This window comes from Hoplias malabaricus, chromosome 13 (genome assembly GCF_029633855.1).
Source record: "Hoplias malabaricus isolate fHopMal1 chromosome 13, fHopMal1.hap1, whole genome shotgun sequence".
Classification (NCBI taxonomy): Eukaryota; Metazoa; Chordata; class Actinopteri; order Characiformes; family Erythrinidae; genus Hoplias; species Hoplias malabaricus.
The window spans coordinates 18,108,325-18,133,730 of record NC_089812.1 but is presented as its reverse complement, the minus strand read 5'-3'; the positions used below and the strand labels follow the sequence as shown (position 1 = coordinate 18,133,730).

Below are 25,406 nucleotides of genomic sequence, written 5' to 3'. Positions count from 1 at the left end.
CCCGCCTTGCGCCCAATGATTCCAGGTAGGCTCTGGACTCCCCGTGACCCTGAATTGAATAAGCAGTTACAGATAATGAATGAGTGATTGGTGATATTAACTTTCTGTTTGTGGCACATTAGTATATGGGAGGGGGAAACTTTTCAAGATGGGTGGTGACCATGGTGGCCATTTTGAAGTCGGCCATTTTGGATCTTTTTTTTTTCTTTTTTCAATGGGAAGAGGGTCATGTGACACATCAAACGTATTGGGAATTTCACAAGAAAAATTGTTGGTTTTAATGTAACTTTATTCTTTCATGTGTTATTTATGACCACTTATAAAATGTGTTCAAAGTGCTGCCCATTGTGTTGGATTGTCAATGCAACCCTCTTCTTCCACTCTTCACACACTGATAACAACACCGTAGTTTGTCCTGTATTGTTAAATGTTAGAATATCAAATTTAATCAAAAGACTTATGTGGGGAAACTACATTTCATTGTCCCTCAACACATATGTGATGAAAGCTGACTGAATTTTAGAATCAATGTAATTATATACACATAAAAATCACATTCGATAATTTGATATAAAATCAAAAGTAACGTTAATACCTATTCTAACACCTAGAGAAATACAGGAGTCTGAAATAGGCAGACTATTCTGTATATTTAACACAGGACAACAGTAAAATAATCGCAGCATTTTTTTTTTAATATATATGACATCTTTACTGGACATAAATAATATGGTAAAGTAATGAGGATAAGACTGGTATTCTAGGCCTCTTAGACCAATAAGATGCTTATACTTCTTTCAGATCTAATTAATGAAAAATGTAAAATAGTATAGCAGTCAGAGTAATACAGCATTTGCTAAATACATGGGCATATTCTGCTTTCCCCTGTGAAGGACTGGCGCCCCCTCCAGGGTGTATTCCTGACTTGTGCCAAATGATTCTGGGTAGGCTCTGGACCAACCGCCACCCTGAACTGGATAAGCAGTTACAGATAATGAATGAATGAATGAATGAATATATTCTGCTTTGCCGCTGCTCAGAAAGGCTTAACCCGGCTCTTGCTTTACATAATTAAATTTTATGAATGATCTCAAGAATTTGGGGATTTTAAGTAATCAGAACATTAAGGAACTTGATTTAGTACTAATTTTTTTAGGCTCTAGGTGAACCAAGTATGATATTCTTACATGACACTTTCTTGCTTCTGCCACTTTCTCCTCATTCTTTACTTCTGGATTCATAGGTTCTACATAAAAGGGTTGGACAATGAAACTGATTGGTGCATTGTCATCCTGATACACGGCACCGCCTTCAGGATACAATGTTTGAACCATTGGATGCACATGGTCTTACAGGTGCAATGTGCAATTAATGAAGATTGGCTGGTCCAATTTAGCCATGAAACCTCCCACACTAAAATGACAGGTGTTTCAGTTTCCTTGTCTAACCCCTGTATGTAAGAAAACCTCTGAAATGGGTAACATGTTTAGCAAACATTCAGGTTCATGTTTTTACTGCCAAAATGAAAAAAAGTGAATGATACTCAATTAATTATAGCAAGAATTAAATTGAAGAATTAGTTAATACTGCTATTGTTAGCAGTGTTTTGAGGCATTGTTTTCTTGTCTGGTTTTGAATCAAGATGAAATAAACATATGCGTAGAATATTGATTTACACTCTTGTTTGTCAAGTCACTTATTTCATAGATTAAAACAGCATTAAAATCATAAAGACAAACAATAGAAAAGCTGTTTCAAAGCATATTCTTCCCTTAAAACTATTGGTACTTGATTATATAAATAAAGCTCGTAATGGCTGTGGAATTAGTCATGGGAACAGTGGGTTGTTTTCTTATTTTTTTTTACCAGACAAATCACTGAAGATATTTTGAGTTTACATACTTTCATAGTCTTTACACTTATACATTCAGCTAGTTGTTACAGTAGAGCACAACAGAATGTTCTTCTTAAGTAACAGCGTGTGATTGCCACATTCACACTCTTTTAAAAAGTATGCCAAACTATTCTTAACACATTACTCATACTGTGTAGTGTAACAGAATATACTACAAAATACATTTTAGGGCATGTATTGTGTACTCTGCAATGGAATACATTTTAAAAGTAACCCTCCCTAATCACTGTGCTCCTAACCTGATCATGAAATATATGCCCAGTAACCTGCCAGAGAAAACAAATTTTTGCCACTAGTATCTGAGATGTGTGTGCATCTTTTGGGCATTACTCAAAGGTTTTTTTTTTGTTTAATCGTTCTCTGCATTCTAATTGTTTAATCATTGTAATGCTATTCTCATTTGTTCCAAGGCTGTTAATGGATATACTCATATTAATTTTCTGTACACTAAATAAGAAGCAGCACAAAATAAAAGTAACTTGTTTTGGCAAATGCTGACCTGAGCATATAAAAAAATTCACAGCTTCATTTGAACTAAATCCATTTATCCATTATCTGTAACTACTTATCCAATTCCACAGTGGGTCCAGAGCCTACCTGGAATCACTGGGCGCAAGGCGGGAACACACCCTGGAGGGGACGCCATTCCTTCACAGGGCAACACACACTCACGGTCACTTTTAAGTTCCTAATCAACCTACCAACGTGTGTTTTAGGACTGTGGGAGGAAACCCACACAGACACAGGGAGAACACACTAACTCCTCACAGACAGTCACCCAAGCAGGAATCAAACCCACAACCTCCAGGTCCCTGGAGCTGTGTGACTGCGACACTACCTGCTGCGCCACCGTGCCACCACATTTGAACTCCCTATCCCCCAGTTAACATGCTTATGCACTAAAAAACTTATTACAACTTATTTTGGGATTCAAAGTCAACACCATCACAAAGAAAGCCAATAATGCAGTTCCACCAGTTACACCTGTCTCGAAACAATCATTATAGACTCCATCCTCACATTTGCCGTTACTGTTTGGTGCAGCTCTACCACAAAGCATGACAGTATCATATCATCAGATCTGCAGAAAAGATTACTGGTGACAGCCTGCTTACTCTGCACGGCCTACACATCTCCAGAACCAGGAATTGAACCGAAAATATCAATGCCCAGCCCACCCTGGTCATCACTTGTTTTAGCTCATCCACTATAGCTTAAAGGGTTAAAACAGTCTAAAAACACTACTAAGAAAAAGGTGTAAAGCTGCATTTTCAGTTAATAAGTGTGGTCCTGACCACAGGTTAATGGACAATGCGTTTGACAAACACAAATATCACAGTAGAATTGGGCAGTATAATGGTAATACAGCAAAATTTAAAAATGTAGAAGGTATTTCAGAATTATGAGGTGCATGTGGTGTGTCAAATGTCTGTTCTGTGTCTTTAAGTACAAGGCCAGAGTTCATTTATGTGCATTTAAGAGAGCCACGGGGAGCACACTGTTTATTTTTGTCACACTCTGAAAACAGGTGGGGAAAAAACACAAGCGCAGTAGCCCACCACATTTGTGAGTTTAGCGCTGAGTTTGGGTTAAAAGAGAGCGAGTAATGAAGCTGAAAACACTTAGATGACACTTCACTCAACATTGTTCTCACAGGTATGAGGCTTTATCCTCTAAATATGTATGTTTTCAGTCTCAGATTGCAGGTAAATCATCTGCTGTGGTGTGCTAAACAACAAGTGTCTATTAGCTAGACAGCTATGCTTCTAAATAAAGAAGAATCGCTCCTTGGTTGCTGGGATGGAAAGCAAATGAGAATATATACCTCAGGCTAGCAGAGCTACTGAAGCTAAATCCTACGTTTGTCAAACCTGTGCCATAGCTAAATCAGTGATCATACTAAAATCAGCTTTGGTGATTGGAGCACAATGACATTTCTTAATAAACTGGTTAAAATGTTTTGATAGACTAGTTCCTTAAATGCTTTAGTTGTAGATCGGTTGTAAACAGTTGTAAACATTAAACTGTTTAGTACCACTTTAGAATAAAACTACTCTTTATTTGTTTAAAATTTATTTCTGCAATGGTATTTAAATTGGATGTCAACACTTTAAATGAATTAATATTCAGTTATAACACCTAGATATAAATGGCAACAGTGACCTGTTAAAGCTCATAAACTAAAGCTTATTCTAAAGTGGTAAAATCTTTGTGTGATGAATTTCCTCTGTTACAGACACTTGTGCCCAACAATAAAATTGCTTATTTTTTGCCTATTGCCACCACCCCTCCCCCACTTTGTACTTCATGCATAGCCTTCTGCACATACTGTTCAGAGAAGTCTGCTCCAGCATACCCACACTCACCCACAAAAACACCCACGCTGCATAATATTTCCTGTCTCTTTGTGATCAAGTAGCACTTATCCCAGCTCTACTCAGCATGCCTACATAATATGGACAGAACACTATTGCAATTACTGTGATTGCGACATGCCTTGTAATATATAACAATGCACTGGTGAATCAGTAATAGGACATGGCTCAAAAAATTGTCTTGCATTAGAAAAATTGAAAATCCTAACCATTTTTGCTGAGATAAATTGAATTTCTTTTACAGTGGTTAACGGTGATACACAAAACCTCATAATGCATTTTAATGGGAGACTTCATTAACAAAAAATAACATGAAGTGGATTGCATAAGTCTCTTTGATCCAATCCAAAAAATAAGGAAATTTGTGTTTGGTAGATTTATTTCTTTGTTGTAGTGCTTCTTGGCAATAAATCTTATACCACTGAAAAGCCTGCTAATTTCCCTTTTAAATGGTGCCACGTTTGTAAGGAGCATGCATTTGTCAAATCCTCTCTGCCAATGCCAAACAGCTTATTTTGTGAAGGTGTGGGGCAGCATCTCCCTCACTGGACAAACAAGGCTTGTCATCATTGGAGACAAATTCAATGCAGAGAAATAGAAATGAAATTCTGCAATCAGTGGCAATCCCATATTTCCACAGTCTGGGACTGAACTCTATCCTCCAAGATGAAAACGCTCATCCCCACAGTCCTCAAAGTCTGTGGCCTTAGGAATTAACTCAGGACCTATGTTACCTGGAGCTGGGAGGTAGCAACACTACCTGTAGTACCACCATACAAACCCCGCCATACAATTAAATTCACTAATTCACTTAAAGAGGACGTCTAAAACTGTAGGGAAATCTTTGTTCTGTTTTTTTTTCCCCCAGAAGCTCCAGGTTTTTTAAGATGCAATGATATGTTTGAGGAAAATAACAACTTTTTTTGTCAAGCTGAAGTTTAACTTGACTATAATAATAATAATAATAATAATAATAATAATAATAAGTTAGATTTATATAGCGCCTTTCTAATACCCAAGGTCGCTTTACACAAAGAGGAGGGGGAGAGAAAAAATAAAATAAAATAAATAATAATAATAATAAAAATAAAAATATAGAGGAATACACTTATGCCTGCAGAGTGCAGAAGTACTGAGAGAAGAGATAGGTCTTTAGCTGGGTTTTAAAGGCAGAAAATGAAGAGCAGAGACGAAGACTTTGTGGTAATGAATTCCAGAGCTTGGGTGCCATCACGCTGAATGATCTACCACCAGCGGTAACCAATTTAAATTTTGGTACTGATAAAAGACTGCTCTCAGAGGACCTCAGTGATCTTGTAGGACAGTAGGAGTGTAAAAGTTCAGAAAGGTAGGCTAGTGCCAGACCGTGCAGAGCTTTGTATGTGAGCAGGAGAACTTTAAACTGAATACGGAGTGAGACAGGTAACCAGTGGAGCTGATGAAGAACAGGGGTGATATGAGCTGATTTTTTAGAATAAGAGAGGACCCGGGCAGCAGAGTTCTGAACACACTGAAGGGAGTGTATGGTCTTAGAAGGAAGGCCAATGAAGAGAGAATTACAATAGTCTAAATGGGAGGAAATGAAGGCATGGACCAGAATTTCAGCATCCTTAACAGAAAGCAGGGGACAAAGGCGAGCAATACGTATTACGTAGATGGAAGAAGGATGTTTTGGTTAGGGCCTTAATATGAGGTTTGAAGGACAGGGAGGAGTCAAGAAGTACACCTAAATTGCGAACAACTGGAGAGGTTTTTACAGCCACACCATCAAAGTTAAGTGTGATATCAGAATTTTTTGAAAGAGTGGACTTGGTGCCAGTGAGCATGACTTCAGTTTTTTCTGTGTTGAGTTTCAAAAAGTTGGCATGCAACCAGTGTCTCAGATCCTGAACGCAGGAAATAATGGCAGAGGGGGGCAGAGTGGAGGTATTTTTGGTGCTCGCGTATATTTGAGTGTTGTCTACATAACAATGATATTTAAGACCATGGCTGTGGATGATCTGACCAAGTGGCAGCATGTATATGATGAATAGTATTGGCCCTAGGACTGAACCTTGGGGAACACCTTGTGTAACAGTACTAGGGGAAGATCTGTGTGTACCAAGAGCAACAAAGTGAGATCTATTGTTAAAGTAAGAGATGAACCAGGAAAGTGCTGTGCCAGTTATGCCAAAAGCTGAGAGACGAGATATGAGTATGCTGTGATTAACAGTGTCGAATGCTGCACTCAAATCTAAGAGAAGAAGGCTACTTAGTGCACCAGAATCAGTAGCGAGTAGGATATCGTTTAAAACCCGCAAAAGGGCTGTCTCAGTACTGTGTTTTGTGCGGAAGCCAGACTGAAAAGGCTCAAAAAGATTATTGGCCATCAGTAATGACTCTAACTGAATGGCCACCACCCTTTCTAACAGCTTAGCTAAAAAGGGGAGGTTAGAAATAGGTCAGAAATTATCAAGGTTGTCTGTGTTCAGACCAGGTTTTTTGAGAATGGGTGTGATGGCAGATGTTTTAAGGCCTATGGGGACATGACCTGAGGCAAGAGACAATATTAGTCTTGAGGCAATATTAACGAGATGGGAAATGGGGCTGGATATGATGGCGGAATATTTTTTAAGAAGTGGGGTAGGAGCAGCATCGAGGAGACGGGTACAAGCGTTGGAATTAACTATAAGCTCTGATATAAGCTCTGGATCAATGGGAGAGAAATTAGCCAGGGGTTTATGAGCTGGGATGAAATGGAAACAATGCTCAGGTGAAGAAGGAGATGAGAGTAGCTGATGGTAGATTTTAGCACTCTTGTCATTAAAAAATCTATGGAAAACTTCACATTGCTCAGCAGTGTTAAAGTTCTTGATTGTTTGTGGCTGAATGAGTTTACTAACAGTAGCGAAAAAGTGTTTTGGGCTTGTTACCAGAATTATTAATAAGAGATGAAATGTGTGCACAACGGGCAGATTTTAAAGCAGTGTTATTAGAAATCATGTGGTCAGTATATGCCATTAAGTGCACAGTAATACCAGAATTCTTGAAGCGGCGCTCCAGACACCTACCAGTGGTTTTTAAAGCACGGAGTTCAGGAGTGAACCAAGGGGAGGAGCGACCAGCAGGGACCTGTCTAGTCTTTAAGGGAGCCAATTGGTCTAGTACACCAGAAACAGTGTCATTAAAGAGAGTCAGAATGTCATCAGGACAGGACAGCCGGGAAATAGAAGAGAGTGCAGAAGACTGAAGAAGGACGGAAAAAGATTGAGGTTCGATAGCTTTGACGTGAAACCGAGATGTTACCAGATGCTTCAACAAGCTTGTGGTCAGAAACACCAACAATAGACCGAGAGGCAGAGGTAACAGATAGACCAGAAGAACAAATTAAATCCAATGTGTCGCCATGTGAGTGTGTGGGAAAATCAACATGTTGTGTCAAGCTAAAGCAGTCCAGCAGAGACTCAAATTCAGTTGTCAATGAACAGATAGCATCAACATGGATGTTAAAATCCCCTAGCATGACCAGTGCTGGACATGCAGAACTGGCCAAGGTGAGTATCTCACAGAGTTCTGTGAAGAAATCAGAGGAGGTCTTTGGTGGGCGATAGATTAACAGAAACAGCACAGGGGTTGAGCTGACCAGTTTCAGAGCCATGTATTCAAATGGTTTTACTTCATGAAACTCACAGAGACATACATTAAGTGAATCCTCAAGAATTACAGCGAGACCACCCCCCTTCCCCTGTGGCCTGGGCTTGGCTAAATATCTAAAACCACTAGGAGTCAACAAATTAAGGTGGAAATGATCACCAGGTTTTTGCCATGTCTCTGTGAGGAAAAATACACTGATGTGGTTCACAAACATGAGATCATTAAGTAAAGGAGCTTTATCTGTGATGGAGCGGGAGTTAAGTAGTCCAAGTTTAAGTCTGTGTGACGTGTTGGAGCAGTTCATCGATGGCAGTGGGGCGGCTCGAGGGAAAGACCGGAAAACGTCAGCGTTGATTTCTTGAGAGCTGTACGGGCGCTGATTCCGCCCACTAGACCATATGACAGGAATAGCAGAGTCCGAAGAACGATACGCCGTAAGTCGAGGTCTGGAGGAGCGATGAATGTAGCGTGGGCGCCGGGTTATTCCAAGTGACTGACATAATTTGTACGTGGAACTGTCAAGCCGAGAATGAAAGCAAAAAGTGTGGAGTTGGGCTGGCGTCATGACCAATGTAGAGGGGGCGCAAAAAAAAAAAAAAACACTCCCGTGCGAAACGCCCAAGGCCTCGCCACGTTTGCCACCCTGCGGCACCAGCCAACCACCAGGATAACTCCGGAGATGGGAAGAAAAAAAAAAGCGGCAGCAGCAAACGCGCACAGCAAAGCGCAAAGCACTCACCCACATACAGCACGATGCAGCTCAGCGCGTCGATGTAAACAAACTCGCAAGCGGAGTCCAGAGAATCCACCGGAGAGACGTCAGACGTAGGAGTTAAACAGTTGAAAAAGTAGACAAATAACCAGGGATGAGGGAGGGGGGAAGAAGAAAAATAAAAAGAAATAATAATAATAATTCCAGCGAGAAGCGGCAGCAACAAACGCGCATAGCGTACCCTCACCCGAAAGCAGAAGCTTCCCAGAGAACTGTGTTAATTTCAAGTGTGACTAAGTTTTTATTCATTGTTTGAATTACCACACAAACTCATATTATACTCAAGTTATTTAGTTTAGTAACACCTTCAGTAATGCAATTAGCCATCTCCTGAATTTAGAGACATGTCCACTTTAAGTCATCCAAAACAGCAAAGTAAGACTATATTACACACATGGAGCAGGAACAGAGCAATACCTTCATCTCTGTCCATGCTTTACAACGTTTGAAGTTCTCTCCATTGTTTAAATACCTCCAGATACCATTTCTCTGGCATGAGCAGAGAGAGAAAGCATAGAACCAAGGACCGAGACATTGTTTTTGTTTTACTCATTTACAGATACTTGGGCTTTGTAAACATATTAGACCATTTCGAGCATGCAAATAGACTGGAGATCTACCAAAAAAGTGAGGCAATTTCATCAGAATTTTATAAAAAGCTTTTTTTTAATTCAAATAGTAAATGTCTCATTTAAAGCTAAATTCACTCATTATAGGTAGTGTCCACAAATGTCAAATATCAAATATAAAGTATATTGCTGTCCAAAAACACACATCTTCATTTTTGTAGAGCTTTAGTTCACTACATCATTTTAACACAGCAGCTGTCCTTTAAATTTTGTGAAAATTTCATGCTGAATGGACCTACAGAAAGGGTCCATATTTACTTGAAACAAAACGTCTTACACTGACTTCCATTGAAAGTCAAGAAAGCTTTTTCCTTCACCTGTAAAGTTACTATTTGGGACATATGCTTTTTGAAATTGTCTACAGTTGTCATATTGGCACATTCTTATTCAAAATCATTTACTGAATGAGCTAAAATAAGATTCTGTTCCATGGGATTCCATAAAAAAAAGAATGAGGTCATCCTCATGTCTTCATTGTTCTCTGGTCATCTGCGGCTGAAGGCTGAAGCCCAGCTTTAACATGATTTTCCCAGTGTAAATCACCCAATTAAAGTAGTACAGCAGATGCACCTATTACCAAGAAAACCCTTACAATGAAAGCACGTTTAATTAATAGCAAGGAGGCTTCTAAAACAGTAGAAAATCTGCCCAGTAAAAACTCTTTAATTAAATTAAAATCTTTACAGTCAGGTCCCATTCATTATACTCTCCAAATACTGACCTACTTATTAAAGAAATGTAATCTAAGAGATTTCTTTGCATGTTTCAGCCTCTAAATTTGCTTTCATATTTGAGGGAATTTGACTTTAACTGAACTATTCTTTTGGTCTCAAGGGCTCTAAGACATTAAGTGGAGATAAGGTGTGTATGTGTATATTTCATTTGTGTAAGTGTGTGCATGCTTATGTCACACTCACCCTGAAGTCAATGCCCACCGTAGAGATGAAGCTGCCTGCCAGAAAGGCTCCATCCTTGAAGCGAACAAGCATAAAAGTCTCTCCTACCCCTGAATCTCCTACCAGCATCACCTAGAGCACAGAAAACCCATCATTGCTGATTCTACATACTCCACATGCTGGTACGTGGATTGGCGACTCCAAAGTGTCCATAGGTGTGAGTGTGTGTGTGTTGCCCTGTGAGGGACTGGTGCCCCCTCCACGGTGTTTTCCTGCCTTGTGCCCAATGATTCCATAAAAAACACAAACAATGCCTTGGGTGATTTCAAGTGCACAAACAGTGGATGTCTGTCTCTCTCATATTATTTATTATTTGTTTTATTAATTATATATTAATTTTGCTAACATACAGGTGCATCTCAAGAAATTAGTATATCAAGTTTTCAATTAAAAAAGTGAAACTCATTTAGATTCTGATTACAAACAGAGTGATCTATTTTAAGCATTTATTTCTTTTAATGTTGATGATTATGGCCTATAGCCAATGAAAACCCAAACATTATTATCGTAGAAAATTAGATTATCATACAAGACCAATTTAAATATATATGTTTAATACAGAAATGTTGGCTGACTGAAAAGTATGTACTGTATATGCAATACTCAATACTTGGTCGGGGCTCCTTTTGCATGAATTACTGCATCAATGCGGCGTTGCGTGGAGGCGGTCAGCCTGTGCCACTGCTGAGGTGTTATGGAAGCTCAGGGTGCTTTGACATCAGCCTTTTTCTCATCTGCATTGTTGGGACTGGTGTGTCTCATCCTCCTCTTGACAATAGCCCATAGATTTTATATGGGGTTTACATCACAATTTGCTGGCCAATAAAGCACAGTGATACTGCGGTTATTAAACCGGGTATTGGTACTTTTGGCAGTGTAGACAGGTGCCAAGTCCAGCTGGAAAATGAAATCCGCATCTCCATAAAGCTTGTCAGCAGAGGGAAGCATGAAGTGTTTTCAAATGTCCTCGTAGATGGCTGCACTGACATTGGAGTTGATATAACACAGTGAACCAAAACCACAAAATGACATGGCACCCGAAACCATCACTGATTGTGTAAGCTTCACACTAGACCTCAAGCAGCTTGGATTGTGTGCCTCTCCACTCTTCCTCCAGACTCTGGGCCCTTGATTTTCAAATGAAAGGCAAAATTTACTTTCATCTGAAAACAAGACTTTGGACACTGAGCAACAGTCCAGTGTGGCTTGACACAAGGAATACCACATTTGTAGCCCATGTCCTGGATACATCTGTGTGTGGTGGCTTTTGAAGCACTGATTCGAGCAGCAGTCCACTCATTGTGAATCTCCCCCAAATTTGTGAATGGCCTTTTTTTGACAATCCTTTCAAGGCTGTGGTTATCCCTGCTGCTTGTGCACCTCATTCTACCACACTTTTTCTTTTCTCCCAACTTTCCATTAATGTGCTTGGATAAAGCAGGAGGGTGCCTTCTGTACATCTGTCAAGTAAGCAGTCTTCCCCAAGATTGTGTAGCCTACTGAACAAGACTAAGGGACCATTTTAAAGGCTTAGGAAACCTTTGCAGGTGTTTTGTGTGGATTATTCAAATTTTCTGAGAGAATGACTTTTGGGTTTTCATAACTCTATTTTTGTAATGCATCTATGTAATAATTTTCACTTTTTGAAGTGAATTACTGATATAAAAAAAATTGATGATATTATAATTAAGTGAGTTGCACCTGAATATTTATTCATTTCCAGATATACTTGGGATAAAATTCATTTCAAAATATCCCACCTGCATCAGAAAAGAAAAAAATAACATATAACAAGTGTAAAATTTTGTCAGCACGGTGGCGCAGCAGGTAGTGTTGCAGTCACGCAGCTCCAGGGACCTGGAGGTTGTGGGTTCAAGTCCCACTCCGGGTGACTTTCTGTAAGGAGTTTGGTGTGTTCTCCCCATTGTCCGCAGGGTTTCCCCCGGATGCTCTGGTTTACTCTCACAGTCAAAAAACACATGTTGGTATGTGGATTGGTGACTCAAAAGTGTCCGTAGGGGTTTGTGTGTATGTTGCCCTGGGAAGGACTGGCAACCCCTCCAAGCTGTGTTCCTGCCTAGCTCCTGGTGATTCCGGGTAGGCTGCGGACCCACCACAACCCTGAACTGGATAAGTGGTTTCAGATAATGAATGAAGTGTAAAATTTTCTGAAAACAAATCTATCAGAAGTACCAACAGACACATACAACCACCTAGACTAAACCTGAGAATTATATTAATCAGTTAAATTATACAATTTAAATAACATCTATAGGGGAGATGTATTTCTGTAGCTAGCCATGTTTTTTTTTTTTTTTTTTTTTGCTACAATCTTGCTAACAGGTCATCTCAGTGTATCTACTATTTCCTTTGTTATGGTTCCACTGACCAATCAGATATTGTGCACCCAGAAGAAACCACCCAATATTTGTACTGTAAAATCACCACCCAGAATTGCAGCCAATTTATGTAATTATTGTATATTTATATCATATAACTGCCGTTAGTTAATTTATTTGCAAGTTAGCTATAGTTTTTCCTCACTACTGCCTCAGTTACTTCTAATTTCAGGTTGCCGTTTGTAGTGGAGTATAGACCGGATAACGAGATGAAAAGTCAAATGAAGAAATGAAAAGTTTTGAATTAAAACTTTTTCATTCTGACCAGGACCTTCTGTCTGCGACCGAATTAACATTCCACAAACTGCGGGGGGGCAAAGACCCTGCAGCCCCCCACACACACGCACGCACATAAGATCTAACATCAAAGACTGGAGCAGGACACTTTCCAGCGACACCTGGCCCCTGGCCCCCTTCCTCTCTTCAGGAACTAAAGATAACAAGTTTATAATGCTTTCAAGAAACAGGAACCTCGAACAAAAGGGGGGAGTTTATGACAATGGCACCTAAATGTCTCGTCCTTATCTCGAGCCCAATAAACAGACAGCCCCAGATGGTCAAACTGATTGAACTCGGGGTGACCTCCCGTTAACTCATCCACACCGGACGAACAACATGGATCAACAGCGACCCCAAATGGACACTGGCGAAACTACGGCTCGCTCGAGTTCGCCTAAACAATAACGAAAATGGAATCAAATTCTGATTAATATGCATAAACAATATGTACGAGTGTCATCCTATTGTCTTCAGATGGACATCTATCAACCAATGAAGTGATGTGTATTACTGTTGTCAATCATGAAAGAAATTTCTGTCTCTGATTAGAAAAACGAATTAATACCTTCTAAAAACAATATCGTAAATGGGACGTAAACACAACGTACCCAAGATGAAATCTTATGTAAATGTTTGATATTAATAATCCAGGACGCTCATTGTTGTATATTATTAACATGTATAAGAAATTTCAATACGTGAAATTTCTATTCCTTCTGTGTGAATCTCTGATTCAAACTCCCCCTCTTCTCTCTTTCGGGAGAGTCACGTGAGCCTCGGACTCGACCCAATCGAAGAAGGGACACCTCCCAATAGGGCGTGACCGTGCTGGCTTTGAAAAGAAGTTCAGCTCGGCACATCAGTTCAGAAAAAGAGAGTGTGCAGTTCAGAGAGCAGTTCGCCCGTGCAGTGCAGTGCAGCTCAGCAGTTCAGCGGTTCAGCTCAGAAGATCGGAAGCTCAACTCAGCTCAACTCGCTCTTTTTCTCTCTGACTCTTAACTTCGTTTCCGCTCTGAACACCTGCACGCGTTCTCTTTGTTCATTTCTTCAAGCTCCAACCTCTCCAAGCGAGACGCTTTCTCCTCTTCACGCCGACGAACGAAGACTTTTGAAGAAACCTCACTAAGCTCCCAGGAGGCATCTTGAGTTAGCTAGTGTGAGAAAGTCTACGAGTACGTCAAATGATTTGAATACTTTCTTTTCTTTTAATTGTGTTTTGTTTTATCACCCATCGAAGTGTGATCTCACGAGTGATCAAAGTAGGTGAAACTTATTCGTGACCAGAATAAGATATCACCCTTTTTGATTAGTTGATAGCGGATATATTAGCGTTATAAGCTGACTTCTAAGGGCACTCCTTCTGGAGAACCGAACAGTGAGGCGACTACTCTGAAGAAGCCACTCCACTCCGGGGAGAAACCAGTTACGCCTGCAGTTCTCCGAAAAGGGGAACTCTCGATCAATAACGACTAATTACTTCAAAAGTGAATGCAGTATATATTTCTTTGACATGAATCTTCTGGAATCAAGCCACTGAGTTCTCCAACTACTACAGCTACTGCCCACTGACTTCTAGAGTTTTATTTTGTATTTGGTATTTGTTTTCCTTCAAGTACAAAAAAATGCATAAATTTATTGCATTCCTTTTGGCACACAAAAAGGAACACAGAGCACATGCTAAAAAAAGACACATTCGACAAGAAATACCTAGAACATAATCAAGGAAACCTGACATGACATAACACAATGAACCCTAGGGTAGAACAACCATGTGAGAATGCCTCTGGGAGAGAGAGCTGCTGCAGCTCCATCTCTGGGAGCCGATGAACTGTGGACAGAGATCTGTGTCTCTGGGAGCTGAGGGAGCGCGGAGAGAGATGCATGTTTCCTATTGCTCCATTTCTGGAAGTACAGGATTTTATATTTTCTTCATAATGATTCACCAGAAAGTCTGAAAAGTCACTAAATCTAGCGGCAAAATCACAAACTTGGCTACACCGAGCAGCAGTTTGGACCTGGCCTGACATAAAAAAAAAAAAAGGTTTGCATATGTGAAGAGGTAAAGTATTGTCGCGGCAAATGAACAAAGGCACCCTCGTCTCCTCCTCGCATCAAGTTAGTGAAAGTGTCGTTCTGTAAATGTGTGCAATTGGGGCAGGCGTGTCCAAAATTTTTTTCCAAAGGGGGCGAACCGGATCATATAAAAATTCTTAAGGGCCAGTCTCTCTTTCCAAATATATTATTCATAAATTATTTATAACAGTGTATTAAAAATATGAAAAACACAAAATTACAAAACAGTTTAAACAAGATAGGTAAACGAGGTATGTATCTCATAATTATGAGATACTTATCTCCTAATTACAATATATTATATAATATTTACAATATAATCCCTCATAATAACGAGATGCTTATCTCATAATAATGACTTACTGAGGATTTTTGTATGTATGACAGTAATGCGCTTCCGTAAAAAAGAGTGTAAACATTTTACTGCAAATACTTCAAGTTTTCAGACATGCTATCAGTGAGTTTAGTGTGATAACTGGCTTATAACCAAATTTCAACTTATTAGCAATGCTCAAAACACTTTATAATCAAGTTGATGTTTCCTCACTATAGTGCCGCTTTTGAAGCCTCTCCAACACAACTGCAGTTATTTCAAGCTTAAAGGGCCCTTCAAATCTTTTCTCTATATGCATTTCAAAAGGGAGCTATTTTTGAACTAAGGCCAGTTAGTGCATTTTTGAGGAACACATTAATTCATTTCCTCGAAACAGCACAACAGCATAACAAGAAAGAAGTCACTTCAAAGCCACTTCATCCCCAGAGGATGAGCTGGAGGGTGCTGCATTTGGGTGCTTGTTTAGGTACACAGACCTAAGGGGTTACACTTTAAAGTGCTCTGAAAACAACGTCTATGGATTTATTCCCCATACGTGAAGACCTGTTGCTTCAGCTCTATAAAAAGAGAGCATTAGTCAGATCTGCTAGAACGCCTACCACCCTTCTAATAATTATGAGAGTTCTGGAGACCACACACAAAATCAACACCTTACTTTTGATATCATTTATGATTAGCTACATATTTCACTGATTGGCAGCTTGCATATCCATTCTCTGTATAATGAGGTTGTACAAGCATGAAAGGCATTATGTGAAGTTTAGTCCCTGCCTTCGTCTTCACGTATCCCTCCACCTCACACCTACAGATCAAACTCCCTGCCCTGCAATTTGACAGGATTGGTTGCTTATGTTTATGACATACAAAACCCTGGCTGTCTGAGTCCACCCAGTTTCAAAGCAGTAATGTTCTACTTCACTGACTGCTTTTGTAGCACATGATGTGTCTTCTTGCATATAAACAAACCTTAAATATATTAACAAGCTACCCGTCCCTTTTTACTGGGGTTGGTCACCAACCAATTCAATTAGATGTAATTGTAATTCTTAAAATCAACAGAATGTTCTTGGTTTTCTTTGTTATTTGGTGGTAAATCAACTAGCATTTAATTTTAAATAAAATTAATTAAAAGTTAGGGGACAACTAACTGTGTTTTTTAAGAATTACAATTACTTATTAATTCAATGGTTAGAGTAAAACGTGATGTTTAATGTGTCCTTGCACAGCTATATGGAGTTTTATAAACACACTAACACCAGAAAATGTCTCCCCATGTCTCTAATGCCAGTGTTATATGTTATGAACAAAACTTTGTGCTGCTTTTTTCATTTATGCATTAGTCCTGCCACCAACACATAAAATTACTGTTTTTCAAAAACAACTTCTTATTACTGTTTTTCATCATCATATTATTATTATCTTTCTGACTTTGAAAACGCTATTTCCTCCTAGGGTTTACAAGCTACAGCCACAAAACTTCACACAATCATAGATCCTATAACACCTCTGGTTGCTTGTGATTAGACATATAGATTTCAGAATAAGAGCTTCCAAAGTGGGAATTTTTCCCATAGGAATACATTGGCCAAAATTTTAACCTGTTCTAACTAATTTTTAAGTTACAAGTTATGAAATTTCACATGGTGAGACCTGGGCACACCGGGACCCTTCACATCATATAAAAAAAGACAATACAGACAGACGCATAGAGCCTAATGCATAGTAATAACAGAATAAGGCACTGACTTAAGGAAGCCCCGGATGTGGCCAGATTTTTAAGGGGGAATGTGAAATTCCATCAGTAGTTTATTGAACAAGGTAATCTAAATATAATGGGAGTCTTTTTACAGTGGTAGGGTTTTCTAAGGTGTCCATTTATTTAGCGTAGTCATTTACTTAAGGTGGAAGCCTAAATAAAATGGCAGATGTTATTTTGGCCTGCAAAATATAATGTGTCTTTTTAATGTGGTATTTATTTTTATGTGACTGTTTGTGAAGTGGTCACTCACTTATAATGGAAGCCTAAGTAAAATGACTGATATTTTTAAGGTGGCCTGCAAAATATAATGGGAGACTTTTGAATGTGGTATTTTTTTAATATGTCCGTTTCTATGAAGTGGTCATTTACTTAAGGTAGAAGTCTTAAAAAATGGCTGTTTTTTTTTTGTTTGTTTGTTTTGTTTTGTTTAAGGTGGATATATTTAAGGTGGTGCTCAATATATCAATAAAGCAGTCTTTTTAAGGTTTTAATGATTATTTGAAGTGGTTATTTATTTATAGTGTAAGTCTAATTTAAATGTGTTTTAAGGTGGAATTTTTTAACATGGATTTTTTTTTTTTTTTAGTCAAAAATAATGGTAATTGTTAAGGTTTTAAGGATTATTTGAAGTGGTCATTTATTTTAGGTGAAAGTCTAATTTAAATGGCCATTTTTTAATGTGGAATTTTTATTAGATAAGATAAAAAATGATTGATCCCGAAGGAGATTGTAGTGTCACAGTACTGTACATAGTGCACAAGAAAAGACATACAGAAAGAAATAACAATAAATAGTGCAAGGATATAGAAGTGGGTTACAAAAAAAAAATAATAATGTGGTACACTGCTATGAACCTTGATATATTAGAGGAGGGTATATATACATTGGAGATCTGTGTATGACACAAGCACATAGCACTAAGAATCATACGTGATAAGATATATTACAACACAAGTGTAAAATATCTATATACATAAATGACAATGTACATGTCAAAAACAGAGCAGCATAATTATCATTGAACTAGTGGTGTTCAAAGTCAGTAAAGTTGTCATTTAAATTTACTCTTAGTACACTGAGCTTCAGAGACAAAAATGGTCAGTCCAAAGAGCAGAATAATAATGTGGACTAGTAACAAATCAGATAAAAAGCAGTGACAATGAGTGCATCATGATTGTATAAATGACAATATTGACAGGACATGTAAGAGTACGGTGTAGTTCAGCACAGTTCAAACAGTGGATGGTCAGTCATGTCCCTGCAGTTAGGAGACTCGTTGTAAAGCCTTATTTCTGTGGGAAGAAACAACCTCACACAGCGCTCCTTAGCACAGCACAGCTGTATCAGTCTTCCACTAAACGTGCTTCTCTGTTTGTCCACTGTAGTGTGCAAGGGGTGTGAAGTATTGTCCATAATGTCTATCAATTTGTTAAGTCCCTGTTTTTCTGCCACCACCTCCAGAGTGTCCAGTTTGACTCTAACAACACAGCCAGCCTTCTTGATTAGTTTGTTCAGTGTAATTTTGTTAATGTTGTTGCCCCAGCACACAACAGCATAGAATAGAGCACTAGCAACGATGGACTGGTAGAGTGTCCAAAGGAGTTTAGTGGATGGCTCTGTACTTTCTTGAACACTGCACAGGTGTTAGAACTCCAGTCTAGTCTGTCATCCAAGTGCACGCCCAGGTACTACCAACCACCTCCACTTCCACTCCATTGATGGTAACTGGTGTTGTATTCTTTTTTTCCTTTGGATCTGAATTGTACCATTTCTTCTGTAACATTTGAACTGTTTTAGAGATCACACATTCCCTGTTTTAAACACCTTTGATAAGAACAGCTGTTAACTTTACGACAGTGCACCAGGAACTCAGATGATGTTTACGACAGTTCCTGGTGCTTCCAGATCCTGTTTTAGGTAAAGATCAATCCATGTGTGAAGTTGTAAAATGGGTATGCCTGTGTGCCTCTAACAAACCATTAGATCAGTCTGAGATTCAGCCTGTGACCAGATCATTCTGAGATCAGTCTGAGGATCAACCAGAGCGCTCAATAAACAGCATTATATCCAGACTGGTCTCCTCTCTTCACTTTGAAACCACCAGAAGACAAGTTTACAACACTGGTGATGGGACAGATGTAAATTTCCTGAAGTCCACCACAATCTCCTTCGTCTTACTGATGTTGAGTTGCAGAAGATTCAGCTCACACCAGCTGACAGTCTGACACCAACTCCCTGTATTCAGCTTCCTGTCCGTTCCTGATACACCCCACAATGGCAGTGTCATGTGAGAATTTCTGCAGATCGCATATACTAGTGTTGTATCTGAAGTCGGAGGTGTAGATATTGAACAGGAATGGTACTAATACAGTCCCCTGGGGGGGCCCACACTGCACATTGCAGTGTCTGAAACAGCCCTGCAGACGCACATACTGAGGGTGACCAATCAGGTAGTCCATCATCTATGATATGATGGATTTGTTTACCTGCATCTGTTGCAGTTTCTCCCTGAGTAACACAAGCTGTAGAGTGTTGAATGCACTGAAGAAATCAAAGAAAATGATCCTCACAGTGCTGCCTGTTGTGTCCAGATGGGAATACACTTTGTCCAGCAGGTAGATAACCACATCATCCACTGCAATGCCATCACTGTATGCAAATTGCAGGGGTTCCAGGGCAGCTCCGACCAGTGATCTCAAGTGGCCCAACATCAGTCTTTCCAGAGTCTTCATCAGGTGGGAGGTCTGGCCAACTGGACGGTAGTTATTCAGTGCCACTGGGTGCTTCTTCTTGGGAACAGGAAACACACAAGAAGTTTTCCACCTGACTGGGACCCTCGCTTTGCTGCAGCACAGGTTGAAGATGTGCTGAAGGATTCCACACAACTGCTCAGCACAAAGTTTCAGGACCTTAGGTTCAATGCTATCCTATCCTGCAGCTTTACACTGTAAGTTTCCGTAGCTCCTTCTTCACCTGGTGTAAATGCTTGGTGTGGAGGAGGTTTGGGCTGTGAATTGTGGTGGCTGTTGTCTTCCTGAGGTGTAGAGGCGAAACCACTGGAGACGAAGTAAACAATGGGGCAGGAGAAGAGACATTGTCAAACCTTAGAAAGAACTGGTTTAACTCATTTGCTCATTCAAGACTGCCCTCTGTTCTTGTCCTACAGCTGCATGGATTAAAGTCAGTGATGTCGTTCAGGCCTCTCCACATATCATGTGCATTGTTCTGCTCCAATTTGTCTCCAGTTTAGTGCTATACTCCTCCTTGACCTCCTTTATCCTTATTCTGCGTTTTGCTTGTAACCTGTTCAGCTCTTCCTTGTCCCCTGACCTAAAGGCTCTCTTCTTCTGGTTCACACCAGCTGAATGTGGGCAGACACAATGAGAGAGAAACATGATTAAAGTCTACAGACACTGCGATTAATGCACTACGACTCTGGTTCTGCACTCTTGCGATGGTAGTGTGGGCGACTTCACATGCTGTGTCTGCACTGGTGGAAAGTGGAATATACACTGCACACAGTACTACTTTTATGAATCCTCTCGGCAAATAGAACGGATGCATTCCCACCACACCCAGTTCTATGTCCGGTTAACAGATCACTTCTTTCACTGTGACTGTGTTGTTCACAAACAAAGCGAGCCCTACTCCTTTCTTCTTACCGGTCTGATTGTAAACGCTGTCCTCCTTCACAGTAGTAAATCCGTTCAAGTGAACATGAGTGTCCGGTATTTTCTGATTCAGCCAGGACTCCAAGAAGCCAAGCGCCAAGCAAAACTGCATTTGACTACCATTAAAGGTGGCAGTCAAAGTACACTGGTAGTTTTTTTAGCTGGTGGTATTTTAAAGGTAGTATTGGAAAGACTGTTCTATAAATTTAACATCACAACTATTAAGCAGCATATAAGCTAATGTAAAGCCAAGTTACTGTTTTTCGTAATCTTATTATCATTATCATTATTATTAATCTCGCCCCGATATTGTAAATGCTACACCTCCTAGAGTTTTCAAGCTACAGCCAGGAAACTTCACACGATCATAGACCCTATTCCCACTCATGTTGCTTGTGCTTTTTCATGCTACAGCCACGATATTTTAGATGGTGATACCTAGGCACACTAGAGCCTATTATCATGTCAAATTTCTGACCAATCCGAGGTTTATCTGAAGTGATCATTTATTTAATATGGAAATTTAAATAAAATGTTCATTTTTTTTAATGTGGACGTTTTATTAATGTGACGGTAAATATGTATTGGCAGTCTTTTTAACCTGGGAGTATTTTAAGTATAGTTTGGATTGATTGTTCTACAAATGTAAACTTATTGCTATTAACCAGGATATAAGTTAATGCTACAATGCATGTTAGCAATATGTGACAAGCCAAATTCAAGATTTGTTTATGTGCTTTCCCCCTCTAAACTATTTTAAACAATAAAAATAATAATCATATAACAATAATCCAAAATGTATATCTAAAATCTCATGTGCATGTAGTGTAACAAATGTCAAAGCTAAAGCATCTAGACAATACCTATAAGTGAACGTTAATTGACAGAGTTTCAGTAATACATTTCTGAAGTATTCCTTTAAAGGATCAATCTGTAAGATATTTACTGTACTTAGTCATAAAATGTCTAGGGTGTGTGGTCATAGATTAAGAAAAGTCAAAGCTAAAACATTGCTACCTCTCACAGCATTGCTGAAGCAGTATATTCTCTTTGAGGAATGCCTAGTCCAGAGTGGAGCTCCTGTGATCTCGCCCTCTGTCTAGTCATATTACATCCAAACCCACCGAGTTGCTATGTCTACAAACATATTTTCTTGCTGCCATTAAATAACCAAGTGAACAGAGTAAATGTTAAATTTTACCAGACCTTCTAAAAATCTCCATGACCAGAGACAGAATAAATTGAAAGGAAATATTGGCCTTGTGTTTGAAAGTGGAGGCAGTTTAGAAAAAGCAACTTTACACAACACAACCAGAGCTGGCTAACTTTCTCCTGAACAGGTAACAGCAAATAATTTATGAAAATGTATAGAAGTACAGACACATATGTATAGATTAAAAGGAGTAAACACCATAGATTGTGTGTTTTATATAAAGAAAGTGAGGCATAGTGATGTTTGAAATGTGTCAGGAGTGTGCTTTGTGTGATTTATACAAAAAGGTGAAAAACAACATGATTAAAAGATGTAAATATCGTTGTTTGTTTGTTTGTTTTAAAGAAACCAGTCTTTCCCTTTTTTCTTTCACTTAAGTATGTAAATGTTTTTTGACATGACATACAATGGGTTTGTGTGGTTTAAATGGATGAAGAGGACTAAAAGTTGCTTCAAAAAATTTCAAAAGCTATAGAGCTAGCTTCTGCTCTTAAGGTGGAACAGAGAATTCAAGAAGCTGGCGAATAACGCCAATAAGACTGTTTGACTACGAAAACTGTGAACAAAATGCAAAGTTCTGTCTCCTAAACAACATTTATGGTGGAAGGGAAAATGGATAAGTAAAACCAGCCTTGTCTAGTCTAAATATTTAAGGTGGGTCTGGACAGTAAAGGTTTGGAATTGCAAGGGAAATTGCAGCCGCTCATTCCCTTTTTTGCCTTTTCCTTGCATAGGTATAGGATTTATTGAAATGATGAACCATTTTCTGTGTAAATATGTTGGCTATGGCACATTCTTTTTAGCTATTACGGTCCAAAGTTCTTGCTTAGTCATTCAGTTTTAATAAAACTGGCAATCTGGTCGAGCTCAACTTCTGGGGGGGAGGGGAAGAAGGCAGCCAGCTTTCTCCACTCTTTTGAATTGTATTATAGTTCCAAATTTAAATGCTTGGTATCACTATTACAGATTGCTCCTTTAAGATCTGTCCAAGAGGATTGTGAGGGCACAATCCACATTATGCTTCCATTATGATATCTGAGATTTATTACAATTCAACATTTTAGATAATGGAGTATCATTAGACTGCATACAGGCAGTGTGTCCAAGTCCAACAGTTCCAGCAGCAATTTGTGCTAAACTTAAAATGTTATTTATCCTTTCTTGCCACTTTGATTGCCTGGTCAGCTGCCATCATCGCTGTGTGTTGACACAGCTGTTGCATGTGCGCCACAATATTGTATGCACTAGTGTATCTAGTAAAGTGAAGGAACATCCATTTAGGCACAAAACCAAAAAGTCTTTATCCGGCTCATGTACTTGCCCATACTGTGTGTAAAATAAAATGCACTTATCAAGCATGACAGCAGGTTACTCAGACAAGTCACAGTCCAAAATATTCACTTATTTTATAAACCTCTTTCTGCAGGTACACTAATGGCAATATTGTCAGAGGAAGTATAATTTAAACAAATATTATCCAATATATTTGTATTAATGAAACTTAAGTCACTAGCATGCAATAAAGGTAAAGGGAGGCCAAAAAACCTGCAGGGAAATCTATTCACATCTCATGAAAAAAACTTCCAAAACAAGATAAAAATAAGACATACATTTTAACATGTTTGCTCACCTATGAAATTCCTGATTTTGGGTTGTAAATATATTTTCCTTCACACACACCCGAATTAACATTCTAGAAAAATGCACAAGTCATCCCAAACAAGTAGAATTTGAATTTTATAAAAACTGCAAAAAAGGGGGCTCTAATATAGGATCTAAAATCAGAAAACATGCTCGCTTACAGTACATGAAGATTTTGCATGTGAAGTGTATGTAGGCTGGCTGACACTCTTTTAATCAAGACCAAACTTGTTCGCTTGCCATTAAATTCATGCCTTAAGTTCATATTTGCTCTGCTAATCTAAGTTGTCTTATCTACCTTCCTGTTTACAACTTTTGCACAGCCAAATTTTTAACACTGCCCACTCCCTTATTTCATAAATCTCTCATATAATTCATATTCATCTTTTTAATCATCAGTAATCATGTGAACTAGCACCATTTCAAACATCATAATACTATAAGATGTCAGCTGGAATTTCTACATTTTTCCAGCCTCTTGTCTCCAATGGTTGCTCATTGGAGAGTCTACAAATCATCTTTGTGATCTACGGATGTGTGAAAAGTTTGGTTGCCCTGATCAAAAAACAGGCTTCATTATTATATATTACATATAATTTATAGACATACATGTTCTACCGAGAATAATTTGCTGCAAATGCAATGCATAATTATATTTATTTGCTAGATTCCACATATTATGAAAAAATGTAAAGTTTTGCTTATGCACCTAAAATCAGTGAAACTTAAGTTGTAATGTTGTTATGTAAACACTAAAAACCTTGACTCACGTGTGCACACAAATATAACTCAGCATATATCACTAACCATTCTGTCTTGGGAACGATGCTGGTATTGTACAGCCTATTTTCTGTGTAAGAAGAAAACAATGAATACAGTGCATTCAAGGCTTTAACACTACACAAAACTCGAGGGTTGCCGCTGTACATTCACCTTAAATGACCAGTGGTCTGATTGGATGAACCTCTCCGCTGGCCTGGACCCCGGACACCAGGCTGCTCCTAACTGAGCGGTTGCTTTCTTTGGGAACCGCAGATGGCCTGCCACCGTTGCCTTTCCCCTTCGAACCCTTTTTCCTGGACATAACGAAAAGTCGCGAAAGGCCACACTACTCTTTACGAAGACGCTGCTACTACGCGATTACACACAGTTTACGGTGGCTTTACGTTAATACGATGTAAATAATAGTCAGGTTTACCGTACACCTGCACGTCAGTTTGCTGCTATCTGTTTGCACTGGATGAATTTTCTGAAAGTCCTGTTTTTTCTGTTTATGCTTAAGCTTGATTTTTTCCCTTCATTAGCTGTATTTCACTGAAAATCTTACGTCCTTATTTTAAATAATTTTTATAACTTTTAAGATTTTACCGAACTTAAGAATTTTCATCAGGTATCCCAAAGATAAATTATAGGAAATAAAATCCCCCTGTTTTTAAAACAACAACAACAACAGCTTTCAACCCCCGCCCCCCGTCTGGAACAATTGGGAATCTCTGTGGCGTGGCAGATTCATGACATTCGGTGCTTTTAATATATATTCAAACGTACACAGTATATTCACTCTTAGTGTAATATATTAACACTCTCAGTGTTCAGTTAACAGTAATAGTGTTGATTTAACACTGGAGAACTTGCTGTGTAAATAAATATTTGAAAAATTTCTCTTAATCTCTGAATAAGGACTGAGATAAAAAAAAAATCTAATGCTTGTCTACAAGTTTCTACACATTTTATATTAGTGACAGCATTGCAGTGCC

The 25,406-nt window shown here is 38.9% G+C and overlaps 1 pseudogene; it reads right to left on the bottom strand.

Annotated features, from left to right (window-relative positions):
* The window catches only part of LOC136665458 (ras-related protein Rab-26-like), a 201,273-nt pseudogene extending 176,540 nt beyond the window's left edge, over window positions 1–24,733 (bottom strand).
* Between the last annotated feature and the right edge of the window lie 673 nt (window positions 24,734–25,406).